This window comes from Dermacentor silvarum, chromosome 1 (genome assembly GCF_013339745.2).
Source record: "Dermacentor silvarum isolate Dsil-2018 chromosome 1, BIME_Dsil_1.4, whole genome shotgun sequence".
NCBI classification, from domain to species: domain Eukaryota; kingdom Metazoa; phylum Arthropoda; class Arachnida; order Ixodida; family Ixodidae; genus Dermacentor; species Dermacentor silvarum.
This window is the reverse complement of record NC_051154.1, coordinates 266506079-266521373: the sequence shown is the minus strand read 5'-3', so window position 1 is coordinate 266521373 and position 15295 is coordinate 266506079. Positions and strand designations below refer to the sequence as shown.

General features: G+C 50.3%; 1 protein-coding gene across 4 annotated transcripts in view; it reads left to right on the top strand.

Annotated features, from left to right (window-relative positions):
- The window catches only part of LOC119437141 (rap guanine nucleotide exchange factor), a 598134-nt gene that overhangs the window by 404372 nt on the left and 178467 nt on the right, over positions 1-15295 (top strand). The gene's annotated exons all lie outside the window — the stretch shown is intronic.

Sequence of the window (15295 nt, the reverse complement as noted above, 5' to 3'; positions counted from 1 at the left end):
CCACTAACTCTCTCGCGCACTCGTCGTATGTCACCCAGGCAGGCGCTCTCTCACACCGCAAACGCCACTCGGTTGAGATCGTCTGGAACGAATTTGACATGCTCCTGGGTGCGGCGGGAGGGCCGACCTCGTTATATTTAATGGGGACGTAATGGTGTGTGTCTCTAAACGCGCGTTCCCGGGCTGCAGTTCGTACGTACGTGTCGGCGCCGCGGAACAAAAGGCAACGTTAATTCGGCAAAACCAGACTATGTGGTCAGGGGCAAACTACACATTGGATGGGGTGAATTCAAAGGCTGTAGTAGATGTATTTTTCTTTCCCCTCTTTATAAGTCTCGTCTTGCAAAGAGGTAAAGCGGGCTTCGATTTTTCTTCGCATATTAAGGCCAGGCGTGTTCTGCTTCTTACAGAGCCTCTTGAATTCAGTAATTCGGTTTGATATTTTTTAGCGTATTTTATGCCCAATGTGTACCTCCTCCTCTCTCTCTCTCTCTCTCTCTCTCTCTGTGTGTGTGTGTGTGTGTGTTATATGACGGGCGGTCTACCACTCAATGTAGTTAGTTCCCTTGCTCCTTATCTTATCGATCATAACGTTCGGAAACTTGTGTTTGCCGGTCCATATGCTGCAGCGGTAGTACTTCGTGCGCGCGCGTGCATACGTCTTATTTTATCGAGGATACCTCTCAGTTGCGTTGTCTTGTCTTCTTGCGCATGTACAGTGCAAAGTAATAGTATCTCAGCACTTAAAGTCTGCGGTACTTCCGGTCCGGTCTTGTAACCTGAAGCGCTTGCTTTCTCGCCGAATATTTGCTGCTTTCCACCGATGTTCTTAATAAGCTGCGGTGAACTTGCGTGCATAGCACTCAATTCCAGTCAGAGATCTTGCGAGACAGGTCCTACTTGTTGCTAACGCCGTTCTTTGGTGAGATGCGAGATTCTGCTTTAGCAGTGCGCTTCGACCCCATTTGCTTGGTCCTCTTGAGGTCGTATGTCTATATATAAGGGAATTTGTCTGGAGTGCTCGCACACGGGTTATTATTGTAACTTAATTATCATTGTTATTACTTAACCCGCGAAACACCAAAAAGTGCCGCGCGACACTTTTTTCGTCTTTCGCGGGCTTTCTTTCTGGCTTGGAAAAAGCTTTCATGCAGCACGTATTGAGCATCAGAAAGCTGGAATAACTAATTATGTAGCTAGGCGAAATACAAAATAATAATAATAATAATAATAATAATAATAATAATAATAATAATAATAATAATAATAATAATAATAATAATAATCTGACTTGCTCCAAGCGACGGCAAACAACATTACCTTGGCTCTGGCCAGTTACGTGGCACTTACATATTTTGAAATTTTGGCATTAGTTGCGTGGGACATATGGTGCATTAGAGACAGCGGCCGTACCACGGCCGAAACGTTATATGTGCTTTCTTTATACGTGTGCCCACTTCCGCTAGTTCCTTTAAAGCATACATACATACATACATACATACATACATACATACATACATACATACATACATACATACATACATACATACATACATACATACATACATACATACATACATACATTCAACCAAAACATATACGGACCACTTTCTTAAATTTTTGCGCGCAAACAAACAGGGACGAAGAAAAGGAGACACAAGGACGAGCGCTCGTCCTTGTGTCTCCTTTTCTTCGTCCCTGTTTGTTTGCGCGCAAAAATTTAAGAAAATGAATCTGTTCCAACTAGGCCGACTCGCAGTTATGCTTCGGACCACTGGGTCTCAGAAAACGCCAAATATCCGAGCAAGCTTTAATAGTAGCGAGTAGAACTGGTTACAATGTTGTTCGCATTACTAGTAGAGGCTGGAAATGTGAATACCAGGCTACTTTTAAAGGGTGCTCGGATATTTAGCGTTTTCCGAGATTCTGTGGTCCGTAAACGTTTTTGGTTGACTATACGTATACTCACGTAGGTACGACAAGGGGACACGAATTGTTTTTATTCCGACGTTATTTTTCACGCTGGGAATTTTCCACAAAGCGGGCTGTGTTTGACAGTGCCGGTGACTCACTGCTAGACAGTTGCTGGACGTCCGCAATCTCTGTAGTGCGCAGTTCGTAGCCAGCAGTTCGTGCGAGTCGAAATACGACGACACGTGCGGTCGCAGGAGTGCCTGTCTGGTGGCCATTCGCGCGGCGAGCCCTCTGTCGCAACCTCTGTCGTTTCGAGACGTATAGAGCGGGCTTTTCATGAATGAAATATGTCAGAGCTTGTCACTATGCGTATCGGAATGTAGCATGAAATTTGCCCTGCGTTATGTATAGCGGAGCGATTGTGGTTTTTGGAATCACCGCGCGCGCCTTTATGCTTGCTCACTGGTTGGCCCTGTCTCTCCTTTACTTAACACGCTTCCAGCTAATCACGCTACTGCGCCGGTAATGTCACTCTTCTGGCTGCTACGTCTGGTGGAAAAAAAAAAAAAAAAGATGCTGAGATGGGGAGTGATACTATATAGCCAGTTGAAAGAAGAGAACAAGTTTACGACGACGAAAACGACGTCGAGTGTGGGAGAGAGAGAGAAAGGGGGCGACTGATTTTGCAACGTTGATCAATGAGCATTCACGAAATCCTGCGGCGCATGACGCAAGCCCGCACAAGGCCCTTGTCCTGACCCGCGATTCCTGACAGCCGAGTATTGACAACCGGAGACAATCGGCCGGTGGACTCGCTTTTGTGATGTCTCTGTGTTTGTCCCTTTTTTTTTTTTTTTTTTTCTTCACCTTCGACATCGGTGCCATCGAGCGAATGAGTGGGCTCGGTTCGGCTAAGAGAAAACCCGCCAGAGACGCTGCACGAAGGTCGTACATTTGGTCGCCGAGGGAGCATCAGGGGTTGCGAAGTTGGTTGGAGCGTGCTCCCGTACGGAAACAAAAAAACAGCGCGCACATTCCCGGGCATGGGTCAACAGGCAGGCGTCTCTCTGCCGCTCTTAGTATCGTCCCGTCGCAGCTCTCTCTCTCTCTCTCTTTTACTTCGAGTAACGGTGTGCAGGGTAAACGGCCACGCAGTGCGGGCTGAAATGTGTGCCTCTCGGGGTGCGTGGGCGCGGGTGCGCGCAGCAGGCGTGACGAAACAGCTGGCACGAAAGTGGTGTGGAGACCGATCGATGTCGAAGCCCATTCAACAGTGTAGACTCTTGCGTGTTGCGAAACCTGCCGACGGCCAAGTGTAAGCGGTCCCCTTCGGCTCTTACTTTTTCCGTAACTAGTTGCTGGATGTGAGCTTAATGTATAATCCCGTAGTCACACGCTCATCACCCACTACGCGGCGCGCGTAAGCGCAACGCGAACGAGACTAAAACCTTGCGCCACCGGGACTCTTCGCCGCGACGCGCGGAATCCCTTGGCAGCGCAGACGAGTTGACGACGAGTAATTCAGGCGCAGTGGGTGCTTTGCTCTGTGGCACTGTAATTACGGGCTCATCCCCAGCGAACAAGCGTAAACGCTCCGAAACTAATGTTCTTTTGTCCAGCCGTGCGAAAGGTATTATTGTCGGGCCTGCCGAAAGACGCGATAGAGAAAAAGAAGAAGAAAAAGATACACGATATAGGGTGCACACAGACATCCTTCTGGCCCCGTCACCCCATGGGCACCGCACACGTGTAACGATCTGGAATCGTTTCATGATGAATGAACTCACGACGGAGACGTCAGTCGAACCTCGCGACCCAACCGACGGGGCACAGACATCCATTTATTTATCATCCGCAGCTCTATACACGAACGTCGCCTCCTTTCCGTTTATTTTCCTGCGGTCCCGATCTTTTGGCCTCTCGTACTTCCTCTACCCCAACCCCATCCTCTGTGGTTCCCTGTGATGAATTACTCAGGGAGAGATTAGATATAGGCCGCGAAGAACAAAAAAGGAATACCGAAACTGTACAGAGAAGCCACGCCGGTATCCTTGCGCGTTGCTAGGTGTAGGACGAAGAAAATAGAAGACCGACAACGGCATGCGCGCGCATTGGGTGTAGTTTCGCCTACTGCAGCGTCGCGCCCGTTCGACCGATCGGGCCAGCCGTAGCAATGCATACAACGTGTAGGGCGTAGCGATCGAGTGACGCGTGCTCTGCCGTGTCTCGCAGTTCGTGCGGAGAACGATTTGGCGGCGCACGGGGGAAACCGCGCGGCAGCGTAATATCTGCGCGAGCAGCCTACGGGGACCCGTGTAATGGAATCCTCCTCCAGAGACAGCGAAGATTTGATGCTTCTCCTTCTACTATTTCACCTTTTGTCTCGCAGCCTCAATCATTCGCAGACCCTGCGATATCTCCGTGCAAGAAAAAAAAAAAAGAAAAAGTAGAGAGGAGAAAAAAAAAAATACACCTGCGTTTGTACATTTGGTAATGCCCGTTTTGGCTCGTAGTAGCGCTTGTTTGTTTCGGGTCCGTATAGATATTCTTTTGACTCTGGTCGGCGTTTGTTGTCGGTTATGTGCATCGTTATTGCGGGTTCCCATCTCAAGGGCCCCTGTGCTGATAGACTCAATAGCGGATGAATGCTACCCGTGTGTTACGAGCTCGCCGGAGTGAATGAACGTTCGGATGTGGGGTGATCGACTCGAGCGAGTGGACGTTCAGCGGGTACGGTCGTGAGGCCACTCTTGTTAACCTTCAAGACGTTGACAGGACAGGTATACTGCTTTACTGAGCAACAAATTTACGTAATGTTGTGGTGACGACAAGCCGTTTTAAGCTTGACGGGGATGTCGGGTTAAGTTGGCACTTCGCGATTCTCCGCGCGGCGGCATTCCGGTCGCGTGACGTGTAATGACGGTGTACGGTGTGGTGCACATGTAGTAGAATAAAGTCCTCACAACTTTATATACTTTATTGGAAAAGAGGTGAACGACGCGGTGGTTTACACGGCCATCTGTGTAAACGATATTAGTGTGCAGGTTTTCGCATTAAATCTGAGTGGCAGTCTGTCCGAAGGTCCAGGGGTTCCCCCAAACTGTGGGCACCATAATATATATTGTAGAAGCAGCGCTTGCTTATGGCTGCATGTATTTTAACAAAAAAAGTAAATGTGATCTTGAATATCGTTTGTATATATAGATGTCGATGTAATATTGCCTCAACTAAACATCTGGGAGGTTTCGGATTTTCTGATAAGAGTCCGGCGCTCAGGCACATAGACAGTATATGGCGCTCTTTGCGTGCACCTGAATCCGGCTTGAAGTGTATACGCGTCTGAAACTTGCGTCGCGTACACAGTGACGCGGACAACACGCCTGCACGGCGCTCTATTTCGGCGCCGTACGCACGCAGGCATGTTGCACTACAAAGGCAACAAAGCCAAGCAAGCCTGTAGCCGACAGGAGACGGAGAATGTCGACGGCGGGAACGCGCGCCGTTTGTATATACTTGCGTGCAGCGCCGTCACATATATCCAAGGAACGACGCGATGAGATGGGGTCGAGCGTCAGCATGCAGCGGTGTTGTCCGCGCTATAACTGAGGAGGCCCTCAACCGTCCCCGTTCTTTGTAGGCACCGTTACAGGTTTACTCTATGGTCTCGGTTGTTCGCACTTGAAGTAGAAAGCGAAGGCGGGCTATACCTTTCAGCACGTCCCGACGCCCGCGTCGTTCACGTTTTGATGCTGTCGCGCGCACGCGCTGAGTTTGTACCTGAGCAATGGCATCTGCCACTGCACCGTTATACTCGAGAAGTGCATTCACCGAAACCGTAGAGCACAGCGAGAATTATTCGCGCCACTCTTTGTCTCCTATAGCGACTATACTGCTCTAAGATTGCCTTTTCCGAGCACTGGGATTTGAAGATCACGGGTATTGCAGAACAAGATGGCGTCGATCGTTCGAACTAATTGTTTTAGAGACGTACACAACGAACGGCTATTCAGCGAACAAGTGAAGAAAGTCACCCAGCCCACTGCCTGCCAGCCTGCCTTCGGGCACGCACGGTGTCCGTTCAGTCGCGGAGCACTTGTTGCTGGCCTGCAGTAGCCGGTCCATTTCTGTTTGCAGTCTGTGGAGAGAGGAAAGGCCGAGCGGCGTAATCATGATGCGCATTGCATTGTATATGGCTCCTCTTTTCCTAAATACTCGGCCACTTTTCGGCGCTGCTGGTGGTGCTGCGCGCAACTGTGCCGTTGCGCGACGCGGACACGGAGTGGCCCGGGAGCGCAGCGGTGTGCAAGGGGTGCTCGCGCGGACGCGCCCATCTCGTCCGTGGGAAGCAACGCGCTCCCCCTGCGGCCCGCGGGTAATGGCCGTTCCTCGCTGTCCGGGAGCTCGGTGCGTGCGAGCGGTTGGTTGTCTATAGACGTTCCGCGTGCGCCCGCGGCTATGAATACGCCTTCCTTCCAGCCGTACATGTATACGGACAGTGGCCGCCGAACCCGTTAGACGTGTGCGCGCGCGGGATGCCCAATAAGTGTACACGCGCTATTGTCTCCGCCACGCCACGCTATTGCCTCCACCCTCGCAGTCTATACGCTATACGGAGAAGCGAGCACGGGGAATCGAAGGTGTTCCTTGAGCTGTGCTCAGTCTGCGGTCTGCGGTCCATGCCTAACTAAATTCTTTGCGTGTCGGGGAAGTGCGGCGCCGTGTGTTCTTCTTCTTATTTTTTTTTTTCGGTTCATTCCTTGGACGCGCGTGCTGATTCTTCGGGAGAGTGGTAAAAAAATTTTCCAATCCAGAAACCGCTCGCTGGCTCGCAACTGCCGGAGCGCCGTGTTTCGGCATACTGATTGTCTCGTGCAAGCATTCCTATCAAGTGTGTGTTTAGAAGTCGCCAGTGGTTAATGTGGGCCTTAAAGGAGCCTCGTAAATGCGCGAATCGGCGAGTGTTCTGTGTGCATGCATTGTCTGTGCGTCCAAAAATGGAAAATTTTATTGTGGGCTTTGTCCGTCGTATCCGCTTGCAGCTAAGAGCTTTGCCCATCTAGGATATACAGCTGTTACAGCCGCTAACTTATATTTACGACTCGCTGCATGAACCGAATGCCTTAGTGAAGGTTAGGTTTCCGTCGTCGACGTGTATGCTGTCTCTCTTTTGTCGCTGTTAGTTTCCGGAGTGACTATTAGTACTCGCCAAATATGATGTTTGCTTCTCCATTTGGGCCGTTCCGGCCGAACCACCCTGTGATGTCCGCTCAACATTTGCTTGCGTTTTTCATATGTTTGCCCTCTGGCTCCATAGTGCTGAATAGAACGCACAGAGGCGCGAGAGGCTACATCTATTCGACAATCTTATGCGTCCGAGTCTAGCTGTTTGCGTCCTGATAGGCCCAGTATCCCTCGGTTCGATGTTTAGTATAGTAAACGTTTGCGGGCTGTTCAGAGTAAACAGGGGAGACAAGTGCATATGGTGGTCAACAATTTTGCAATATCAAAGAAATACCGCACAATAATAGCAACGGAACGTGACGTAACGCGCCATGGAGGAGCTGACCATTGTCTCAGAAATGCGGCGAAAAAATTCGGCGTCTTTTTTTTTTTTTTTCTGCGCTTTTAAACCATCGCTGCTATCACCCAAGTCTCCTCAGTTATATCCAAGCCATTTCTGGACGTTGACGCGTGCGCTGTACCCAGTCGTAAGGGGCGTCTCGGTGTACGAGAACACATTCCTTTTTGTTCGGCATTTTCTTGTTCTTCTTTTTACTGGCCAGTGTATATAGGCCAGATCGTTTTACATTTTCCTGCTGCTATATCCTCGGGATCACCGTGCTCGGTATATGTGCATGCAGCCTACGGCGGCAGCCCGGGCAACGGCTCGGCAGCGGCGCAACGGAGGTCTCGGCGCGCAATTAACGGTCCGTCGTAAAAATTGCGCTCTGGCGCACTCTCGCACACGCTCAGGCACGGTCCGCACCGTCTTCATTTCCGGCTTTTCCGCCCCCTCCCTTCATTCTCTCTCTCTCTCTCTCTCTCTCCATTTGAATCGCGCTCGAAAACTTCCATTCTCACGTTTCTCTCGATTTTGTTGCTTTGCGTTGAGCTCTTCGTCTTATTATATATACTCTACAGAATCTCTTCGTGCAGTCTCTTCTTGCAGCGCTTCGTCTGTCTCAGTCACGTCCCGTTGTTTGCGCTGTTACTCGTGTTCGTCAATCTCTTCTTCGTGCGAGCCAAGTAAAGCTGTTGCCGAGCGACCAAACTTTGTTTTGTTTTTTTCCCGTCGGCCATGTTGTCTATTGTTTCTTGTCATTTTCTTTTTCTTTTTCTTTCTTTTTTTATTGTAGCTTTCATTGGCGAAGCGAGAGGTGCACTGTTAACAGTGCACCTACTTCGCCTCCACTCTGTCCTCCTAGCTTTGCGTATGCGCAACAGTTGCTTGCATGCCGAACATTTGGTCAGCTTTTCAAGTTTGCCAACTCTATCGTTCGTGACTTCGCGACGTTAGCGCGGTTTGGCTAGTTGCGCCTTCCTAAACCCGTACTCGGCGCTTAGTAAGCATGCAGCATTTCTCAGGGTGCACCTTCTCCGTAATAAACCGTATTGCTTGCCACGCCATGGAACTTGGGGCATATACTTGCACGCCAACGGCCGACTATCGCTATATTTTGTATAGTGTTATCAGTAGAACAAAATTAAGAAAAAAATTTTTAAGAGAGCACAGTTTTTGTCACCGTACGTGCAGGGGTTGCCTTGCAGGCGACAGCTCAGCACTTTATTTTGTACTTGCTTATAATGCCTTTACAGAACTGGCTACGTGACATGCTATTATTGAACTGTTGAATTAGCTCACAAAACCTCGGCTAAATTTTTTTTGCCGCTGAGGTGACAGCGTCTATTCTTGTTTTCTATATTCACAAAAAGGCAGGTCATTGAGCTAGGCTCACTGGCGTGACTGTGATTACTAAATTATTTTTTTTTGCATGAGCCCTCACCGACATAATTCTTTTAAAAAATTCTTATTTGTTTATTATTTATTTATTTGTTCATTTAATTTTTCTGGTAAACGTATGCATGCACAGGGCTGATTTTTGCCGACGCTTGTGCTAATCGATATGCGCGAGATTGGGTGAAGCACGGCAACGGGCAATAAATAGACCATGCCGCTGAGCCAACTTGCGCGATTAACCTAGCGTTCCTACGTGTTGTAATGTATACTGGGCCAGTATTTTGTAGCGATGACTTTAAAGTAATAATGCCTTTTCGCGCTTATCGCGCTTTGTGAGTGGTCAGAGCGACGGTCCGCTCACAATATCAACGTTGATAACGCGAGCGGACCGTCGCTCTGACCACTGACGAAGCGCGAAAAGCGCGAAAAGGCATTATTACCGGAAAGGCATCGCTACAAAATACCGGCCCTGGTCTGTGCATGTTCTTGCTCGTTCTCGATGAGACTTGCTCGACAAACCGCGTTTTCCAATTACCCAATTAAGGAATATTTTACTAGTAACTTAATTTGAAATCAGATTAAATTTTATTACTCGACATAAGATATTTACAACATAGAACAGACGAGGAGGCCCTGTAGTTATTGACGGCACTGTTACCCGCTATTTTAATAATGGAATAGATCAATTAGTTGTGGCACATCATTCAGAATTGCGAAATTGAAAGCGCTCAGCACTCGCGGCATGCCCATTGAGTATAAAATACTGAGCTATACCGCGGTTTTGAGATATTCATCTCTGAAATATGCCCCGCATTTGTTTCGTCCTGTATTGCGTAAGGAAGCCGCTTTTGCGGCCGTGATTCCCACTGGCTCTGTGTAGCCAGCGCGCTTAACTGGGACTCGGCTTGGCGCCAAGTCATCATTTTCATGTTTGCAGCTTCAAGGCTGTGGAAGACTCGTAAATATATACTTAGGGAAACGTATGATATCGTCCTGCTCGTATGGGAACCGGGGACGCGTACGTTTACGCGAGGTTTTGCGTGGCCTCGGTCCGTCATGTAAGGCCCATGGGGATCGACGCGAGGTTCCTGTCACCAGGTGCACCCTTTTTCTCCCCATTTCCCGTCCACCAGTGCGGAGTAGCAACCTGGTTTGCTAGCAGCACTGGTAGCACCTCCTTGGTAGACTGTCAGGTAGCCTGATAACCTGGTTTGCGTCCTGGTAGCACTGTCAGAACCCCCCTGCATTGTCTTGTTTCCTATCTCCTTCTCTTCATAGGGGGGGTCTCTTCTATTACCGCGAATAGCTTTCTTGTCATCTTTCGCCCGTTTTTCGTGGTCGGTGGTTGGCGGTCGGGATTTCACCGCCGATGCAAACGGCGCGTGCTTTCGCGCAACCGAGTTTCGGGGCGCGTTCGTCGACGAACGCAAACTGAGACGCACATGATGTCGCTCGAGAGCTTTCGGGCGTCTCATGGTTTAGGTACTGTGGTGGAGCGCTCGGGAAGGACAGCCCTCTTCTCCCACTGCCCTCTCCTCTTGTGTCGGCTGCTGGAGAGGGCCCCGGCGGTAGGAGAGTCGCCTGCGCTCGCGCCGCTGGAGACAGCTCACATATGACCAACCGGCTTAAATGTATAGCCACCAATACTGTATACCGCTTCAGATGTTCTGGTTAACGGCTCGGTTCTTGACGGAATGACGCAAGGAAACAACAAGCGCTGCCAAAACTATCCTCACTGCAACAAATATTCGCATTCGAAGGCACCATCCCTTCCATAAAGCAAATATACCGTGCACCAGAAGAGTTGGGCTGTTCGCTTACGTTGACAGTCGTCGTCGATGGTTTTGCACAATTTTTATTTTTTTGCCAGCGCTGATTGGTTTAAAGACAGTGCCTCGGGCACTCCTGGGCAGTCCGGGACGGCAACTCAGAGAGCCGGCGCATAATTGCGCGCAGTCTTGAGGCAGAGCTGATACGATGTATACTCTCACGTAATGTCAGAGATGAATTTATACCCGCGTGCGCGCATTTAAACAGTCGAACAAAGTTTTGTTAATGAAAGTTTGCTCGTTTGGCGCATATAACTATCTAGAAACTTTTATCGTTATCTGTGGGGAGAAAACGAAACTATACGCTGAAACTGAGAGTTGTCGAATGCTTGTTATTAAATGCCTGCACATAAATACCTGCGATCCGCCTCCGATACTGCTGAGCAGAACCGCACTCTGCCTGTTCTACTATCGTCCCTCATTCCTTCTATCCATCTCGTTTGCCCTCCCCTAGGGCTTAGTCCAATTTCTCCGAGTCGGGCGCCAAGGTTTCGGCGCGAAATCAAGAAAGGGGTTTTGATTGGTTTTCTTCGATAGGGGTAACCAACCCCGCCTACTGAATAAATTAAAATAGGGTTCCGAAGGAGTACTGTACCACTCTATAAACCGATTCAGTGTTGCTCTTTCATGTCTCTCTAGCGCTTTCTGCAACCTGCACTGAATAACTGAGTGTTACTGCGCGTTAAAAGGCGCCACTACTTTGCGCTTTGGGCGGAAATCGGATCTGTCTGTCTCTCTCTCTCTCTCTCTGTGTGTGTGTGTGCGCATGTGTGCGCGTGTGTGCGTGTGTGTGCCTGCGTGTGCGTGCGTGCGTGCGCGCGCGCGCGCGCGTGTGTGTGTGTGTGTGTGTGTGTGTGTGTGTGTGTGTGTGTGTGTGTGTGTGTGTGTGTGTGTGTGTGTGTGTGTGTGTGTGTGTGTGTGTGTGTGTGTTAGAAAACCGCTAAATTTATTGCGTAGAGTTTGTTCGCCCGTATTGTTGCTGTTATGGCTTGGTGCAGGTTGTGCAGGAAAGTATATATTCTCGGCTCTAAGGGGTCGCACGGTCACCCTTCTTCACCGTGTTGCCACTGTTGTGTTGTCATCGGGCAAAACGGGTAGACTGAAAAATAAAGCGCTCGAAGGAGGGAGAGAAGGCGCCCCACATAGCTTGGGCAACAAGAAAAGCGCGCGTGTCTTTCAGTGGGATGTCCGACTCTTCTTTTTTTTTTTTCCTTTTTTCTTTCCTCTTTTGCGTGCGCGAACAGACGAGCAACCGAAACTTGAGCTCGGATGACTGGTGTGGGACGGGCGGGTGGTGTAAGCATTCCGTTGCCTCCTGAGAACTCGCTGCTGCAATGCTTGTGTGCACGTAACTCTGTCGCCGCAAGGGCGGCAGCTCCTGCAGGCTCGTGTGTAGTGTCGTGGTGCGCGCTTTAGCGCTTGCGGCATAAGCGCACGACCCTCGGGCGCTGCAACGCCGTCTGCGAATCCGCGAGCACTGCTGCCGCCGCCATTGTGACGCAACTAATGGCGGTGGCGTTGCGTCACTAGCTCCCGAAATCGCATCTTAGGGTTCCCACCCGTGTCGCCAACCCCGTTACACGAAGGGGAAACGGGTAGTGGCGGTGTTGGCCCGTGACCCATGCACTTGACGCGCGGAGGCGGTTGCGAGCTGTAGGCGCGCGTTTCGTTCACCGATGCGGCCGCGGATCCGCCGGATCAGGCACTGTTTCATCGTATATGGCCGACGAAGCAACGAGGCTCCTCTTTCCTTCACTCTCGCCTTACCCCGCTCCATCGTGACCCAACTTGTTATTTGCGCTGCCTATTTTGTGGTACCGGAGCGCAGAGTAAAATAAGAAACGCGCATTGAAGAAGCACCCACGATGAAATATCAGGTACGCCGCGGTCTTACGTCAATTCTGGCTCGTCTTTGACGGCCCCGCGTCGCAGTTTATCGAGGTGCGAATGTCGTGACAATGGGAAACCTCTTATAACGCAAGGTAGTACCATATCCCTGACAATATATTCCGTATCTTCCGGAAAGCTAATTTGGTTTGGCTTCTGTGAGACCAAACTTGTGTGCAGATGGCAAGCAAAAAGGTTTTTTTTTTTTTCGATGCAAATTTAGTTTTTTTTTTCTTTCTTCTAAGCCTGCTGTTATACCCAGACTGTGAACACCGCCTAAGCGTCGCTCGCACAACGGCACCTCTTAGTGAAACGCGCGCTCTCGATGAAAGGGCCGCGGCATTCAGCGCGCGCGCAAGTCACGGCGGCTGCTGCCGCGACGAGCCTCCGGCGCTCCAGTGGCGCTTACCGGTGGGACTGTGTCGAGGAGGCTCATTTATTGCTAACCGTGGACTCTTTGAGTTTTGAACTTCCCCCAGCTGGGCGCCCTGGCGTCGCTTCTTTCTTTTTCTCTCTCGCCGTCGCGAGCAGCTGCAGCCATCCGGTGCTGGCACACACCCGTCTGGCGCAGCCGGCGACGCCGCCAATGTCGTTCGTCTTGACGCGCGCTCGCCGTGGCAGCGCTGTCATTTACTCGCCTTCTTCTCCTTGGGATGCCCGCTCGCGCCCTGTCGTTGTCGTCGCGCTATAGCGCCAAGGTCTCTTGGCCGCCGCCCCGGCAGCAAGCTATGGCGCGCACGGCAGGCCCTTTTCCTACCGAGGAGATGAAGCATCGTGGCCTCTCTCTCCACCTTCCCCTCGCCCCCGCGCGTTAGACTCGCGGCGCGGATATAATGCCCATCTGGTCGCGTGCATGACGCCTCTTGTGTGTGTGCTGGTGCTCCTTTGCCGTTTTGCCGCTCCGCGCCTCTCGTATGTGTGCGTACACGGACTTCAGCTGCGGCTGCGCGCGTGGGCGCCTTTCTCTATTAAGGAGATGACCCTGGAATGACGGCGGCAGCGCGGCTGTACGGGCCCAGCCGTTTGTACGGGTTGTACGGGAGTCGTGTCGGGCCGTGTTGTAAGGGCTGGGCGAGGATTAGCGTTCTGGCTCCGGCAGCTCGGGCGAAGCGCTAGAGCATCGAGAAGGGCGGGGTTGATGCAGCGTGGATGTCGGAATGACGCCGTGGCACTTCATGCCTCTCACGATCCGAGGAGGGTTGGTTCGCCGCCGTGCACGCTTATTTCGGATGGCCATGGGTTGGGTCGAGAAAATGCGCAGCATATGCACGACCGTGTTTTCGGACGTGACTATAGGCGATAGAGGGGTACTGAGGTTCGGGAGTCATTCGTAGCGTAGGGAAATCGAATCAGGTCAATAAACATTCGGGGCGCTACACTGCAACTTACGTATACGTAGTTTTAGAAAAAAAAAATACAGGTCAGTTGTGTTCTCGCACCATGACGACAATCCAGTCTTGCTACTGTTTATCGTTTGCTTGAACAAAGAGTATTCAACAGTGAAAGCGGGTGGCTTATCTTGTATGCAGAGATCGATAATGAGTTCAGGCTAGCGCGATATACATAGACTAACAAGGACGCCGTACAGTGCTCAGCGATTGAAACGCGATACTCGGGGTGCATGGCTGCGGGCGCTTTTTTTCGACACCGGAGGGCGCTGGCGACACCGAGCTGATGTATAGTGAGAACCTTGAAAGCGAGAGCCTTTGTGACACATTATGTCTGCATTTGGTCTCCTAGCTTTCACCCAGCGCTCTCCGGTGGCGCATAAAGCGCCGCCCGCAATGCGGTCTAATTATGACGTTTCAATCGCTGAACGCTGTACAAGGGCTCGTGGTGTCAATTCTTTAGTCGTCCTTGTCTGTCGCGCTACCCTTAATCCATAATAAATCAGCACTAACTCGCCCGAATGTCAACGTTGTTGATGATAGAGATCTTCACTGCTATCCCGGAGAGCGAGCGACTGCAACATTTTAATGTTTATATAGGCACTACGACTTTTTTCGTTCGGACTTTAGTTTCTGCTAAAGTGTGTTAATCTACTGTATTTACTCAAATATCGGTCGAACACGAATATAGGTTGACCCGTATATTTATAAAAAAAAAAAAATGAAAATCTTTGAGCATGACACGCATTTACTTACCGTAAGCTGGACTACTAAACCTCGCTAGACGATACCACAAGCTGCATCCTCGTCGGAACTGCCAGAGAAGTCTCCTCGTAGGACGCTTTCCTGAAGCCAGTGCGGATTGTCTCCAGACTGACTTTACGGCGTGCGCGACGAAGGAACTAATTTAGCCCGGTACTATTGCTAGCTTCGTTGGCGACTATTGGTCGATATTGTTTTGTCACAATAATAGGTCGATAGCTCATTTTGATTAACGTTCTCAAAAAAAAAAAAAAAGGTCGCCCTACAGTCGAATAAATACGGTACTGTTTACGGTGATGTTGTGTAGTGTACAAACGCTGAAGGGTTAGAAGCTGACCCTCACCGATGTGCCTCGTGTACGGATAACAGGTATTTTCTAAATGACCTCTGAGCATCAAGCTTGCTTCGATAGCGACGTAACGTTGATAATCAATTGTTATTGTATGCACCGTCGCACGGCGTAAACAAGAGATATTGTGCTTTTGTTTGATGTGGCCTAATTTTACGTGACTTTGCTTATGTTCCCCACGGTAGTGATTGAGGGCATCTCGCACTGG